This window comes from Mus musculus, chromosome 4 (genome assembly GCF_000001635.26).
Source record: "Mus musculus strain C57BL/6J chromosome 4, GRCm38.p6 C57BL/6J".
Lineage (NCBI taxonomy): Eukaryota > Metazoa > Chordata > Mammalia > Rodentia > Muridae > Mus > Mus musculus.
This window is the reverse complement of record NC_000070.6, coordinates 106,466,235-106,482,945: the sequence shown is the minus strand read 5'-3', so window position 1 is coordinate 106,482,945 and position 16,711 is coordinate 106,466,235. Positions and strand designations below refer to the sequence as shown.

The following is a 16,711-nucleotide window of genomic DNA, read 5'->3' as shown; positions in this document are numbered from 1 at the left end:
AGATCAGGCAGCTTCATGAAGCAGGCTGCTATCTATGATCCTGTGACCTGCGACTCTGGAAGGAGAAGAGCCTGGACCAAGTGACACTGATGCCAGGACAGCAGCGGTCTCCAGAGGTGGTTGGGGACAGGACAGTCAGGGTGTGGTATTTGCTCCTCTCGTGGCTTAGCCACCATTCGCTTTTCCTGTGTCTCATCTAGGCTGCTTTTGTTGTTTGTCTATGTCAGCCCTTCCAGCTCTCATCAGCCTCTGGTGCCAGTGGGTGATTGGCAGGTATGGGTGGAGAAGAGGGCAGCGTTGATTTTGATGGCGTGGAAGGGTTGAGAACTTGGGCAACAGGAGCAGTGGTGCTCTTTCTCCCGCCTTAGCCCTCCCTAGCTCTCTGCTCACTGCAGCTGCCACAGTGGACCTACCATTCTGTTGCTTCATTGACTCAGTGTGGGGGGATACCGGTCTGTGCCTCTGGATGCCCCCCAGAGGGCTGATGGGATCTCAGGAAGCAAGGTGCTCATGTTGGCCTGGAGTAGCCAGAAGGGACTGAAGAAACCTGGTGGGTCACACCCTGAATCCCAGCCCCCAGCCCTAGGCACTGGTTTGCATGCCAGGGCAGTTGTTCTTTCTGTCTGATATGGGAGTTTCCACTGTAGGGAGAAAGTCCCAGTGGAGGGGTGGCAAGGGCAGCCAGTTGCCCTGGGAGCCCTGACCACTGCCTGCTCATGGTTTGTTGTGGCCTGAGCACTGTGCAGTCCTTCTTGGGTGCCTGTTCCTTCTCTACACATGAAGGTAGGAGGAGGTAAGACTACATCCAGTCCCTGTCCTTGGGCACACTCACATCCTTTGTTCCATCTGGTCCTCGAAAAGCCCGGGGACCTGTTGACCACACATGGCAAATGTCCTAAATCTCAGACAAACAGACCGGGGTTCACACCCATCCTCTGCCAAGTGCTTGCTGTGCATGCTTGAACAGGTCACTGTCTGTCTCTGATCCTTTGTGTCTACATTCCTGCAGTGAAGATAACCCCTCTGGGTGGAGGTGAGGGTAAGATGAGCAAATGGGTATAGTGCCTGCTGGCACATCACAGGTATTTAAACAGTCTCAGGCTTCCTTCCCTCTTAGCATCTGTTTGCTCTTTAGCAACGTGGCAAGTGACTTGGTAGGGAGTGTGGAAAAACTCCCACAAGGGTGAAGCTTCAGAGTGTGCCAGAGGTGGTCTAGCAGCCAGTGGCACAGAACTAAGCATGGCATCTCCTGAGGGAGAGGGAGGTATGGGTGAGGTTGCTGCTGCCTCTCAGAAGCCGGCAATAGGAGGAAAGTGGGCAGGAAGCCTGTGCCTTACAGGTAGTGTGGTGCACAGTGGCCCTTCTATAGCACCTCTGGGAGCCTGATTCCCAGGTCTCCTACCAGCACTGAGGGACTGGTGTTGCAGGGGACTGAGCTGGGACCCCAGTATAGGTTCTCTGAGGAGCCCCTGTGACCATGTGGTCCACACAGTTGTAAGACTAGGTAGTGCACCTGATTTCCTCTGCCTCTCTCAGCCCACCTGACAGGAAACCGAGGCTCGGAGAAGTTGGATCGTTTGTCCATTTTTTTTTTCCAGAGGAAAGCTAAGTAAAGGCTAGGAAATATAGCCGTAAGACCTTCAGGTCCCAGCTGGAGGTATCTATAGCTCCAGGTACACAGAAGCTCCAGTCTGGCCTCATGGGACACCCACCTGTGCCCACCTGCTGCTGTGATGTAGGAGACTCACCCTGGCTTCCACACATTCCCTGATTCCCTGCTGTGTTCTGCTAAAGGTCAGATCCCTTAGCCCGACTTAGCCTGACTCCACAGCCCTCCATCATCTGGCCTGTGCTGCCCTTTGTGGCTGAATCACCCACTATGGCATGCATGTCCAGCACTGCAGACCTACACCTTCGTGCCATCCCGGGCTTGGGTCCACCTGCTCATGGATGCCCTTCTTTTCCAGCCCTCAAGGCTTGGCTCAAATTCTCTCTCTGCTCCCTGGACCATGAACCAGCCTGCCCCATGCTGGGGCAGAACCCATTCCCTTTCCACTCAATCCCCAGAGCCTTTTCAGCTGTGCATGGCTCTGTTTTCTGCCCTTCTTCCCTATTGTGGTCTCTGCTCCTGAAATAGTCTTTAGGGCCCTTCCCCCGACCCTCCCACCATTTGCTTAGGAAAGTAAGCACCAGCAGTTATGTGGGACAGAGCGGAGCTGGAGGAGCTAGGTGCCCACTCTGTAGGTTCCTGGCATGGGCACAGTGATTCCCAGGCTGGGACAGAGGGCCAGCTTTTAGGGTATCTTCCATGAATGTGAGGTTGGGCTTCCATCCGGTCAGCTCTGTGTCTACACAGAGATTTCCTCTTTCTGAACTTAATTGTCCTTGTTTGTAAAGTAGAGGCGGTAAGACAGGCATCAGAGGCACGCCGTGGTGCTTTACATGGGCTGCTGTTTATGGAGTGAGTGGTGTGCCCACGAGCCCTCCACAAACCACGCTTGCCGTTACTGTCATCTTCGGAAACGAGCAGACTGTGTTCAGGACCTTGACACCAGGCATCAATGTAGGCACAGGGCTGACACTCAAATTCTGACACCAACATTTCTAAACTCAGGGGATGGACCTGGTGGGTTAAAACCACCATCCTTCCCACCTTCACTCTGAATGAGCAAGCTAGAGACAGTGGAGGATGGGCGCTCCCATGTTTTGTTTGTTTTGTTTCCATGGATTGTGAAGAACCTCAAGCTGGAACCCAGACAGAAAAAAGAAGAGACAGGGGATCTCAGACAGAGGCATGACAGAGGTCATCGCTGTCATGGGAAGGGAAGAAAGGGTGTGTCCCAAACTGGGGGACACTGGTATGCTTGGAATGGTGGAAGTCAAGGTCTGGGAGGGAGGCAAGGATGCCTGTGTCCTGCCTGGGGTTAGAATTCAGCACCGGCTGCCGGTGAAGGCTTATTGCATTGGCAGCCAATGCCAGGTCAAGCCTGAAGGCCATGGGGCCATGGAGCCACATCCTTATTGCTGATCACAGGTCCAGCCAACATAGCAGAGCCAGTTCTTCTCCCCAAGGCACCAGAGCCCTGGCTCAGACAGGGTACAGCTCTGACATGACCCAAAGTCAACTCTGGGTCCTAGGAAGGCAGACATTAAGGTAGATGACAGCTCCACTGCAGAAGGTGGAAGTTCTCTAGCTGTCTGCGTCGTCTGCACTTAGATCTGGGACAAGTAGAGCCAGAGGTTAAATAGCCACGGCACACTTTAGAGCTAGGGGTGGACAGATTTCATCAATCAATCAATCAATCAATCAATCAATATATTCTAGCTATGAGGACTCTCATACAGTGCCACCACTGTGCTAGGTACTGAGGACAGAGATGTGGCTGGCTCTTGCCTGTCAGAGGAGCCTGACTCCCATGGGGCAACTATAGAATGAGCTAATGGCTCTCTGAGGGCTCAGGGATGAGCCTGGGGGGGGGGGGACAGGAGGGTAGAACATGACTGAGAGTGAACAAGAGGGTGATTAAAGGGAGCAAGCAAGGGGAACGAGCAGAGATGGAGCAAGGGCATGCATACAGGCACACATCTGTTCTATAGATGGTGTTCCCTGGAGGGAACTTGATGGAGTCCTGCTTGTGCAAAGGCCAGGGAGACTCACCCTTCATATCCCAGACTGTCCCTGAAGCAGATGGCTAGGGATGGTCATGGAGGGTGGCATGGGAGGATGGGGAGGCAGGACTGGATTTGGGAGTTTTGGGTGCTCCGTGGGAAGCCAGAAGGTTAGTTTGAGAAGGACACAGAGAGAGGGGATTTTGTAACATATGTAGGAGAAGTGTGTGTGGCACACACAAGAGCTGAAATCTCATATGGAGAGAGCTGAAAGGCCACCAGCTTCAGGAACATGAGTGGAATGCAAACAAAAGCAACCAGACACAATGCTGCCCGGGTAACTCGACAACATTTTGGAAAGATAACAGTGAGACCGAAAGTGGTGTTGGAGATGAGGCAGGGGATAAGCTGTCTTGGAGGGCAAGGGGTGGGTGCTCTGAGAAGAGAAGGTCCACAGTGTGAGCTCCAGCCCCAGCAGTCTGCGCCAATCCAGTGATATCACTTCTGGAACTGTAATTTAGAATAGAAATTTATCCTAAGATAATCAGGCAGTGTGTTCAGGTGGACTTACAGACAGTATTGACTGACTGACGAAGTTAAAACATGCTAAGATCTAAATGACACCAATAGGTCGGCTAAACAACCCTGCTGTGGATTTGGTATAACACATGTATTATGTTAATTGGGTTCCCCAAATTGCACGAGAATCCACACATAAGACGATGAGGGTCCCCGCCCCAGTTGGCTTTGACTGGTAAATAAAGTTGCTGGCAGCTAATGGTTGGGCAGAGAGACACAGGCGGGATTTTAGGATTCTCGGGCAAGGGGACTGTGAAAGGAAGGAGGTGGAACCACCATGTGGAGAAAGCAGTAAGGTCCAGGCCTGAGAGGTGCAGAAGAGAGAGCATACCAATGATGTAAGTGCCGGGGAAGAGCAGCCCCAGGGCCCTGCCCCCCATTGGGTCTAGGGTAGCAAAGATGGAACATAGATTTTAGTAAGTAATAACTCAGGAGTATCAGAGGGGAGGCATTAGCCATGTGGAGGTTTAGGAGTGGTCCAGACACTGAGCTGTTTAAGGCATATTAAAATATAAGGCTCCCCGCCCCCATTCGGGAATTCGGGACATTGGGGTGGTGAGCTGTGGCCTCTCTCTGGGTTGATGTGAGTAGCTTGATCGCCCACTGCAAACCCAGAAAGAGGACTCTGCACAGATACTCAATGTTACGAGTTTGGTGAAACCCACTCAGTTTGGTGAAACTCCAATGTGATGACTCTCTACTCAACACAGTGACCCTCCACTCAATATAGTGATGATCTACTCAACACAATGACCGATCATTCAACATAGTGACCCTCCATCGAAATTGGTGACTTTCCACTCAGCAGACCGATCCCCTTCACTCAACATGGTGATGTTCCTCTCAATATGATAACCCTCCATTCAACATGATGACCCTCTACTCAACATAGTGACCCCTCACTTAACACAGTGACCATGATCTCAGCATGGAGACCATCCTTGTGGAGTCAAGCCCAGACCTATTTTTCTGTACCACACAGTAAAACGGAAGCTACACACTTTCTATGCACTTCTCCTGTAGTTTCCTGTAGGCTTCACTAAGCTCTGTACCTCATGACAGTGGGGCCCCATGATGCTTGTTATTATACCCACAGTGCCCACCTAAGGTCCCAGAATGCAGTGTGTTCTCAATAAATGATTGCTAAATGAGTGACTGAGCGTGTTCCCTCATGTGGGACGATTTGGTGGTATGTAGTTAAGAGAAAGGTGACAGACTATAAAACAGCACACACGCAGCAGGAGACTCATGTTTCTCTCTTTCCTTGTTTTTGCTTGTGGTGACCCCATGCCCACTCACAGTTGATTAATTATGACTGGCCCAAAGGCACTTATGACAATTCTATTTGCAGTTGATTGATTAGGGCTGGTTCAAAGGCACTTAGGACAATTTTATTTTCTGCTAGGGATGTCCACAAGATCAAAAATTATAACGAATGAGCCTTAAAGAACAGCCAGCTGGGGTCATACCGGAAAAACCCTTGGATTTCCCATTAGAAATGTAGAACTGACCATCTTTGCTGGATGGAGCAATGGATGGAGCTGCTGTTGTACTTCAGCTACGAGGAAAAGTCCAAAAGAACCACAGAAAGGCCCTGACTGCTGAGCCAGTGGACTAGTTAGCAGTCTTAAGCACTCCACCTAATGAGAAAAGTCTACCTCGTCCTTTAAGCTACTGCAGTTGCAGCCAAGTGCGCTCTCAGTAGGTGCAAGATTATGAGCCTGTGCACCACGTGTGCAGAGGTGACTAGGAAAGTGTGGCAGTTGCCATTTAAGTGGGATTTTCTACCCATTTTCATGTTATAACTTTTTTTTTTTTTTTTTTTTGGGTTTACAGACAATGTGTAAATGACAAGAAAGAAGTTTATAGTTAGGAAATAATATTGATTCTAGTTGTTTGTTTGTTTTAACTCAACAAAATATCCTGGGAAGGCACCTGTTGGCACCTTAAATAACAGGTTCAAGTGCTCACTGGGCATGGCATGCTACACTAAAGCTAAGGCCATCCTCCATAGGATTGTGTGTCCCCAACCTGGCAGGTCAGTAGCAGACATGAGGGCTCCAGGGAGACAGGGTGCCCTGAGGCTCTGCAATGATCACCCAACCCTCAAGGACACGAGGCCTTTACCTGAGACCAGGGCCCTGCCATCTTTGCTGCCCAGCGAGCCAGGTGCTATGGGGCCTGCAATGTGAGGCAGACAGGTGGCAGCCCCAATGTGTTTGATGTAAACCGAGGCATGCGGTGGGGGGGGGGGGGGGAGTGGGGGCTGCCCAGGTGGCTCTCCTCACAACAAACTCAGGTTGGGAAACCCTGTGAAAGTGATCCTGGGGAGAGCCTAGGAGATTGGAGGGGGCACTAGGGAGATGCTAACGACTCTTTCCCTGATGAACATGCCAGGGGCAGCCATGGCCAAGACAAAGGCAGTGCTCTGTATGGCTACTGTCCTGGGTCTCAGCCTGATGTACAGCCTATGTGGGATGGGTGTCTTGGAGAAACTGAGCTGTGGACAGGCATAGATGACCAGGGTTTCTGTGAGGTATGGGGGACACAGGCCCATAGGGACAGATGGCAACAGCATCCCAGGGCTGAATCTGGTGGTGACGATGTACGATGTATCACCCACTCACACCATAGGTGTCACTTAGAGTGGTGCAGACTGGCCTGGGCAGCTGGAGACCCCAGTGACCCTGCTTTCTCATTGCTCTACCTTCCTTCTCCCCTCTGCCCAAGCTCTGTGCCTGAGCCCCTGTTTCTTGTCCACCTACACCAGGGCCTTCCCCCTTCTTCCCGGGAGCTCCCTCCCTCCTCCACCCTGAGTGGGGACTTGTTCCAGAGAAGTCCTCCTCAGCCTCAGTTTCTCTTTTCCTACAGTGGAGAGCAGGCTGGCTATGCTTGGGTGCTGCCAGGGGGTTTCAGATGGCTGGCCTCCCTGCATCATTAGCACCCTGGCCTGGAGGCTCGAAACCTCCTCACATTTATAGCTATTCTCCACTTCCTGCCACTTGCCCTGGGGCCCTGGATGCTGGGGATTCCTCCCTAGACCTTTCCTCACTTGATGCCAATGGGGTTCGTGCCCTTGGGGGTCTTTCAGATCCAGATCCCGAGTTGGGCAGGGTTGGGCGTTCATGAGGTGAGGCTGCCATCACACCTGAACACTGTCCTTCCGTGCCTGACTGATGGATGTGAATTCCATCAGTGTGGTGAAACCTGAAACATGTCCACAGCTGCTCTCTCAGCTGGCTTCCCCTCCCCTTGGTGAGGTCGGAGTTATGGCCGCCACTTATTGATGGAATAGACTGGGAGTGGGCAAATGGGTGCCATGGCAATGCTGTACAGCCTCACCTGCAACGTCCCTTGCCTGTTCTTCCCCTGCAAGGTTCCTTCACCACCCTTCACTTCCCACTATGGCCACTGTCACTGCCCCTTCAGGCCTGTGCGTTTGCTGTCCTCTGCCTCTGCACTGGTTCCACCACACCCAGCAGAGAGCCGCTCCTGAGTGGTGGCTGGGCTCTGGAAGCACTTTGTCCAGATCCACACAGGGAGAGATGGGCACACAGTGATGTGTATACGGCCTTGGCAGAGAGGAGTCAGGGAGGTAAGGTGAGGTCAGGAACGCTGCCTGAAGTGGCGTGCCTGGCAGAGTCCGGAAAGATCTGTGCTGTTGTTAGAGGGAAGACCACTGGGAATGGGGTGCAGGAGGAAGAGCAGTGTTGTAGACATTTTGGGCATTTGCAGGTCCCCATGATATTAGAGGAAGCTGACCTTCTCACAGGCTGCCACACATCCTGTGCTCGGCTGCGGGCATCCTGGAGCATGGGGAGACGCACAGCCTACGGAGGAGTCCTGGTCACAGCTTGTGGCCAAGCAGGCGTGGGTGTGCTGTAGGGGGAGCTGAGGGGCCTCACAGTGTACCAACTTAGAAGTGTGTCTCTCCCACTGTCTTCCTGACACACACATATCCATTGTGTCCTTCTTGGGAACACCGATCACCATAGAACACTGGGCTCCTACTGTCTTGTCTACAGCTGTGACCTGGTGCCTATACTAGAGGCACAGGGCTACAGTCAAGACCTTCTTCTGTTCCTAGCCTTCCAGATTCTCTATACTCTCAGGAAAGACCATGCCTTGTCTTGACCCCAAGAGACATTAAAGACACCTGGGCTGAGCACACACCACACTTAGCATGTGGCAGCCATGACAACTGGACCACAGAGCCTGCTCCCACGTGCAGTGCTTGGGCGGTCATCATGGAATGTGGAGACAGATCGGCATCCAGCTCATCTCTCTCTAGAGCAGGTGTTTGCTGCATTGGGTTCTGCCCCATCTGTCGTCAGGCTGAGATTTCTCACTTGTTGTACTGGTGCCCTCTGCTGGTCCATTGTAGTCACTGCTCCTAGACCTCCAGCGCTTCCTGTGAGAGGTGGGGAAAGTTTGGTCTTTCTCTTCCTACCTTCCTCCCAGCTTCATCATACCCAAGACATCCTAGCCCACGCCCAGCCTTGTCCTCTGTGGTCTCTCCACACTCCCTCCCTCCTTTCTCTAGGATGCCTTGTCTTCCATATAGCCCGCATCCTACTTACTCTTCCCCCGCCTTTCCCAGAGGCACGAAGCTGCTCCTTAGGACCACCTCTTCTCCTGTTGTTCTCTACCCCCGGACAAACCCACAGTGGGTCACCATAACCCGCCTCCATGCTACCCGTGCGGCATGAAGACCTCTATGTCAGAGGCCTTCTGGCCACTCACATAGTCTCTCCTCCCTCCATTGAACTCTTGACCTTGTCCTATGGTACCTGTGTCTCTTTTAAAACTCTCACCAGGCTCTCATCTGGCTACACCCTCCTTCCCAGCAGCTCCCTCAGCTGTCAGTCATCGCAGACATCCTCTTCACTCCATCCACCCCCTTCCACACCTTCTCTAGGTTAATCTCAGCAGTCCACTCCTGGAACCTCCCCTACCCACAGCCTCAGGTCCCTGGCCTGGAACTTGCAGTCACATCCTTGCCTCTGTCTCCCAAGTATTTGAATTGTAGGTGTATGCCACCAGATCCTGCTGTTTATTTTAATTAAAAAACTTACAGCTTGGGGGGGGGGGGGGCTGGAGAGATGGCTCAGCAGTTAAGAGCACTGACTGCTCTTCCAGAGGTCCAATTCCCAGTACCCACATGGTGGCTCACTGCAATCTGTAATGGGATGTGATGCCCTCTTCTGGTGTGTCTGAAGACAGCGGCAGTGTACTCACATACATAAAATAAATAAATAAGTCTTTTAAAAAAAATGACCAAGATGATTGGTCATTTGTAAAACTAATAACGAATTTACAGCTGGATACTATAGTTGGTGCCTATGTCCCCAGACGCTGAGGGACTGAGGGAAGAGGATTGCTGTGAGTTCAAGGCCTGGCTGGGCTACAGAAGGAGAAACTGCCTCAAAACAACAAGAGCCTGTTACACTTTGCAGGTTATGGTCTGAGCATGTGAATTCCAGCACCGTTCTTAGAGAATTCAGAAGCCAGGTCTATTCTTATCACTTACACACATGAGGTCACAGGGTCTCGGAGAGAGAGAGCCTGTGACCCCAGACAGCACTGTCTCACCCAGGGCTGGTCTTGCTGTTTTCTCAGGCTTCCACGACTCCCTCCCCTCCTCCCCAGCAGCGGATGCCTTGCTGTTCAGTGGGTGAGAAAAGATGTATGGTGTGAACAGAATCTCCACCCCCTGCCCCCAGCATCTGCAGACTGCAGGCACCTTTCTGCACCTTCTGTTTTGTGAAAGAGGTCCCTGTGCCCTCCACAGTGGCTCTGAGAGCATCTTTTCTCCCTATGAAATACCCCCTCTCACCTGCACTGCCAGCACTTCCCCAACAACCCAGCATGTCTCTCTCTCCCGTCCTGTGAGAAAAGAAAGCTTCTTTAGACCCGTACACCCTTCCCTCACTGTCTATTTTTGGGTACATTTAAAAACTATTTTTAAAATGTAGTTACCACATTACAAGTGTGATGTTTAGATGCATTTGTGTAATGATCACATTTGAGTGATTACTATATTGATGGCTTTAAGCATGAGTCACTTCTGTGTGGTGAGAGTAGCCAGATGTCTCTTCGTGGCTATTTTGAAATCTGCATGATATTTCGATGCAGTCACTCAGTGCAATAGAGCCTACCCAGCTGATTCTGCTCTGTCCAGCCTTGCCTCCCCTGCAGGAAGAAACCTTTCCTAGAGGCCTAGTCAGTGATGTTCCTGGGCTGAACTTGGTTGCCAGACGCCATCTTCTGGTCATAGTTATGGTAGCATTTCTGCTACAATGGTTCTTGGCCTGCAAGCTGTATTTGTCCCAGAGCTGTATTTGTTCCCCTGGGTGAACTCTGGGGCCCATCTTTGAGTGCCACTAATGCTCTCAGCTCAGCATTTTCCTGTCTGAGAGTGAATGGCTCAAGATATCAAAAAGTGTAAACAGAGCCTGGGTTTCTCCAGTGAACTCCTGTCTCCAGCTCTGGAAGCAAAGATACCATCTTTCTAGCCATGTAGCCTCCCATAGTGTGTTGTGCTCTCTCTCTCTCCCCTCTCTCACCCCTCTCGCCTCCCCCTCTCTTTCTCTTTGGAAGTTGTTGGCTTTCAAAGGACATCCATGTTCATAGTACCTCCCTAATTAGCAGCAATACTGCAATAGTAGGTCAGATGACTTATTCTCCACTCACAGTTCTCTTCACGTCTCCACCTGAGACCCTGAGGGTGCAGGCTCTCCTAACATACTACATCTTCATACACTGGGATCCCATGGGATCACTCCCATGGGCCCACCTCCTCATCTGGAGGCCGAGCTCCCCACACTGTGGCCAGGGCCCAGCCCCTCCAGGGTGCTTCCCTCACTGTCCTTTCAAGTCCTTCCACTCCTCCCAAACACTCCAGCCTTGTTATCACCTCACACACTAGGCACCTGACTTTCTTGTTCTGAGTGTGTTCCACTCTCCTGTAGTAGGGTCTGCAGTGTGTGTGTGTGTGTGTGTGTGTGAGTATATGTGTGAGTGTGTGTGTGTGTGTATGTGTGAATGTGTGTGTGAGTGAGTGTGTGTGTGTATGTGTGAGTGTGTGTGTGTGTATGTGTGAATGTGTGTGTGAGAGTGAGTGTGTGTGTGTATGTGTGAGTGTGTGTGTATATGTGTGAGTGTGTGTGTGTGTGTGTGTGTGTGTGTAGGCCAGAGGTTGCTTGAAGGTCCCTGTTCATTGCTCTAACCCAGCACCTTGAACAGCATTCAGACGCAATGTGTACTTGGTAATTAATTAAATCAGTGGTTAAAGAGACATGTCAGGCTCAGGTGCTGAGAACCCCTCAGACAGAGCTCCTGCTCCCACCAAATTCAGTTTCTGGGGAAGACAGAGACACTACCTGACTGATTTGCAGGCAGCCATTTATATTTGTCTGTAGCAGACACATCCCTTGTTAGAACTGGGAGGAGGTTCATTTTGGCAGAAAACTGCAGCTCCTTTCACCTGCTCCCCAAACCCCACCAGCTGGAGGGGCGCCCTGGCCTCTGACAGTTGGGCCACACTAGACTCAGCCTGTATTCTCCTGATCCTGCTTTCTCTGGACCTTAGGAAACAGCTGGAAAGGAAACAGCTGGAAAGGAAACAGCTGGAAAGGAAACAGCTGGAAAGGAAACAGCTGGAAAGGAGTCAGGCTCACCCAGACTCAAGGCTGTAGGATGGTGTGGAGCCTTCAAATTCCTCATCTCTGAAGGAAAGGCAATAGTGTCAGCCTAGCGTGCTCTGTGGAGCCTGGAAAGGTGACACAGGGACAAAGGTGAGGTGGACCGTGCCGGGTCTATCTCACAACCGCAAACAAACAGACTTAAACGACACAGGCAGCAAGAGCCCTCTAACCCACTTTGGGGTTTCTATCTTGGACTGTGTTCTACACACTCAGAGGCAAACATCACATATAATTTTGTGCCGTGGTTGACATATCACTTGAATGTCACTCCAGAGTCCATTATGATTGGCAGCTTGGTCCCTTGGGTGGTGCTGTTGGGACGAATGAAACCTTGGAAGTGAGTTCTTGCGGAAAGGGTCATTGGAAAGTCACCGTGGAATCTCTCATTGGAGAGATTATGGGTTCTAACTTGTCACCGCTCTCTGCTCTCCTTGGAGAGATGAGCCTTCAGGTCCACCACACACCTCCTCCCATCGCCGCCATGTGCCACCCGCACTGGAACCCAGCCCATGCTGGTGTCCTGCCCTGGCTGTCCTTATAGGAGTCAGGCTAGGAACTCAAGAGTGCCTTTAACCACAGGGACTAGTAACTCCGTCTCCACCCTTGCCCATCCTCGGCCGTGGATGGAGGACACCCTCGGATCCCTGCTGGGACTCACGTGATTTTTCACTAGGACAATCTTCGTGCCACCAGTACCTTTTGTCCCCTTGCATACTTCTTTCATGGAATAAACTCCTAAGAAGTAAAGGCACAGCTTGTTAGTGATCAGAGCTACTAATGCAATAAGATGGAGAGCCTGAACTAGATACAAACCAGAAGGGGATTTCTTACTAAATATCATCTCTCCAGCACTTTACCTGCTATGAAGGGAGAAAACACACTTAGTATATAAAAGCCTCCCTCTTACCCCAGTCTCTCCAATGCCACAGGTGTATGCCATTATGCCATGCCCCATATTTCCTTCTTGAACTACGCATGCTCAGAAATATGCCCACTCCCAAGGTACTTTTCTGTAGGCATATATAGGCATATATAGGCTCCCTGTGGAAAGTATGCATGCTTCCTCTGAGGAGAAAATTGCTTTAAAATAACACCTGCCTGTGGGTAATGAATCTTCATTTTAAAAGTATTCTCTTTATTATTTGTGTGAGTGAGTGAGTGAGTGAGTGAGTCTCTCTCTCTCTTTCTCTCTCTCTCTCTCTGCGCCCAGCAAGGTGCCCAGTGTTGCTCCCTTCATCACTCTGGTTTTGAGGTGAGGATAATGACGTTGTGGAGGAACGGCCTCCTTTGTGGACAGAGAAGTCAAGTGGAGAGGAAGCTTCGTCCCTATGAGGCCCCCTGAGGTTTGAGGTTCTGTATGGTGGAGTGAATCCCAGCCGAACTTCCAGGGAGTTGGCTTTCTTCAGGGTAGGGATGACAGCAATAAAAAGCCTCAAGGGGTCTTTCCCTCTCAATTCCATTTCCAAGGACTCATGAAGCAAGTTGTGTCACACATGTAAGGAAGCATGAATCATTCTCACACACTTGAGTGTGACAGCCAAGGAAAGGACAGGATCAATGACAGGAGGCTGGGTAAAGAACTGTGGGACAGATACAGAGTGGAGATATATAGATATAGATATAGATATAGTATAGATATAGATATACATATACATATACATATACATAAACAGATACAGATGATACAGATACAGATGATACAGATACAGATGATACAGATACACACACACACATATTTGCAACCTGTTCATTCTGCATAATGTTATTTGTATGTATACAGTTTCAGGGCTGACAGCTCATTCCTTGGGAAGATATCTCTCCCACTCTCAGCATTTCCTAGCTGTCTGTGGTTCTTTATCCAGGGTTGAGGCCTCATGGGCTTCCCTCCATCCGCTTTGGCATGCTGTCTGTTGTCATGGTCTTTGTTCAGCTCACGTTTAGTCAGCCATAATGGCGAGAGTTTATGGGTGCAGTTTCTGGCACAGTCTCTCAGCAGACTGCCTGTATCTCTGGCTCTTACAATCTTTCTACCCTTCTTCTGTAATGATTGTTGAGTCTTAGTTGTAGAAGTTGTATAGTAGATATCAGTTGGAACCAGACTTCACAGACTCAACATCATCATTAGTTGTGGTTCTGTCTGCTGCAAAGAGAAGTTTCCTTGATGAGAGCTGAGGACTACACTTACTGTGGGTATAAGGACAAATATTGAGAATGTAGTTAGGGATTAGGTTGGCTTAGCAAAGTAGCCGTTGTAGGATATTCTCTAAGATCCATTACTTCACTGGTGCTGGGAAGTTGGCTAGGTTCCCAGTACCAGGTATGAGATCCCTCTTGTAGAGTGGACCTCAGGCAGACTTAAAGAGTTTTTGTTACCATCAAGGACCATGTGGCAGCTTGAATAGGTATGGCCCTCTTGGACTCATGTGTTTGAACGACAGGCTCACGGCAAGTGGCACGATTAGGAGTTGTGGCCTTGTTGGAGTAGGTGTGATCTTGGTGGAGGAAGTGTGTCACTGTGGGGGTGGGCTTCAAGATCTCCTACACTCAAGGTCCACCCAGTGTGGAATCCAGTCTCCTTCTGCTGCCTGTGGGTCAAGATGTAGAATTCTTGGCTCCCCCAGCACCATTGTCTGCCTGGACGCTGCCATGCTTCCTACCATGATGATAATGAATTGAACCTCTGAAACTGTAAGCCAGCCCCAATGAAATGTTTAATGTTTTCTTTTAGAAGAATGACCTTGGTTGTGGTGTCTCTTCACAGCAATGGAAACCCTAACTAAGGTAGTACATGTGCCACTATTGTGACCCTAAGTGTTTTAATGGCATTCTGGTCATTGTTGTGGTTCATGGGCATCATAGTTTTTAGGACTATTAGTTGATTCCCTCCCTTTGAAGCCTACTTGGCATCTTCTAGAGCCATGAATGCTAGTCCTCATGGAGTAGGCTTACAGGTCATATCCAGCTTGAGTGAACTCATTTTTTTAAAGCTATATTTGACTCCACTTTGAGTGCATGTGACGAGGCAGGGTGACTCTGTATCTTGTCTGTGGATGCGAACAACCAGCCCAGCATGAAGCATGCGGCCCAGATTGCTGAGTAAGTTATTCTTGAGTGTAAAATCTGTCAACTACGAACTTGGCAAAGTCCATCAGGGGCATGTGGACACTAGGCAGCATAAGATACCAGACAAAGCAAGCCTGGGGACTTACCAAGAGCACCGAACATAGTCCTCTCATCTGGGACTATAAAAGTAGCGGTCCAAGACTGAGATGTGTCAGCCACGCCAACCTATCATCTCGTCTCTTGCCACAAGTGTGTCCAGGATAATCACTCCAGGAAAGGACCACTGCCTCTGTCTCAGGCGTCAGCTGGAGCTGCTTCAGCCCCCGGAACAGCTTTGTTCTGCCCTGAAGTTGGCAAAGCTTCTCTGGTCCCCCACGGAGACCTCCTTGCTCCATCAGGTCACTCCATCTGCCTACAGTGCAGCCTCTAACCATTTCATAGTCGACTGAGTCAGCATAGGCCAATCAAATGGACCATGGCCAAGGGAGATGCTGAGTGTAAGTGAGGGCCACAGGTCCACGAGGAACTCAAGGATTCAGCTCAACTTTGCTGTGCCTATAAACTATGTGAAGTGTAACGTGTGACCTCAGAGTTAGTACTCATAATTAAGATTGGAATTAGGAAATCTGTGATGGCCGGTGACCACTATCCAGTGAAATCAAGATCACTTAGTGAATTGCAGTTGGGGAAACTGACACAGCATGAAGTTCTGATGTTGTGTCTGTGTGTATTTCTGACATGGTGCTGTTACAACACGGACAGTTTCAAAAGAGTCAAGGTGGAGTTGTTATGTGGCTTTAATGACTTTGGCTCAGTGTGGAGCCCAGGTATTTTGAGCCACAATCTAGCAGTCCTTGGTGGTGCCGTGGAATATTCAGGGTCCAGCTTGGGTTAAAGCCTGCAGGGGTTGGGGGACCTGCAGCTGGCAAGAGCACAGTCAAGCACTCTGTGATTTTAGGCCACCCCAGGGTTGGGGTAGAAGGAACTGTAGTACCCTGCAGCTGGATCTGATGGTTGACAGGATGTGGGCCACACAAGTCAAGCCTCTGGACAAGACTGGGAGGGATTTTTTAGACTGGGTTAGTTGAAGGAAGATGGCTCCTGGACTGAATTAAAAAGAGCAGCAGCGCTCATCTCTCTCCACTTCCTGACTATGGGTGCAATGTGGTCAAACGTGATCATGTGATCAGATGTGAGCACATGGGCAGCTGCTCCTGCAGCTACACTCCCCACAACTACGGACTGTGCCGGCAACCTGTAGGCCAAAATAAAGCCCTTCTTTAAATTGCTTTTCTTAGGTATTTTTTAGAGCAAATAAGAAAGGTATAGTTTCCAGCATCTAGAAAGATAAAATATTTATTCACCAATAGAAATAAAAAGACATGTTTCAAATTCACATTGAAAATATTTTTATAAAAATGCAGCATCCTGAAAGATAACCAATAAGTGATAATATTCATTTTCTAGAGATGCTAATGCAAATTACCACAAATTTGGTTGTCTTAAACAGCAGAACCTTGTCATTTCGGGGTTCTAGAGGCCAGAAGTCTCAACCAAGGATGAGCTGAGCAGTGCACTCCAAAGGCTAAGGAGAACCCCTCCTAGCGTCTCCCAGTATGCACCCCCAGGCACTCTTGAGTAGCATCTCTCCCATCTGTGCCTCTGTCTTTGCCCAGCCTCTTCCCCGGATTTCTCTGGCTTTTTCATATTCCTCTTTTGTTTATCAAACCAGCTCTCTAAGTAGGATTGAGCTT

The 16,711-nt window shown here is 50.1% G+C and overlaps 1 long non-coding RNA gene across 5 annotated transcripts in view; it reads right to left on the bottom strand.

Moving 5' to 3' along the window:
• Positions 1-5,557: 5,557 nt before the first annotated feature.
• The window catches only part of Gm30487, a 12,929-nt gene continuing 1,775 nt past the window's right edge, over positions 5,558-16,711 (bottom strand). For 2 of the 5 annotated variants that reach the window (XR_376500.3, XR_376502.2), the window contains exons 2-4: positions 12,553-12,629; positions 11,868-11,959; positions 5,558-8,599 (exon numbers count right to left, since the gene is read on the bottom strand). This is a non-coding gene — a long non-coding RNA (predicted gene, 30487). Of the gene's footprint in view, positions 8,600-10,024; positions 10,075-11,867; positions 11,960-12,552; positions 12,630-16,711 lie in introns of all 5 variants that reach the window. The other 3 variants (XR_376501.2, XR_376504.2, XR_376503.2) reach the window with 3 other exon arrangements.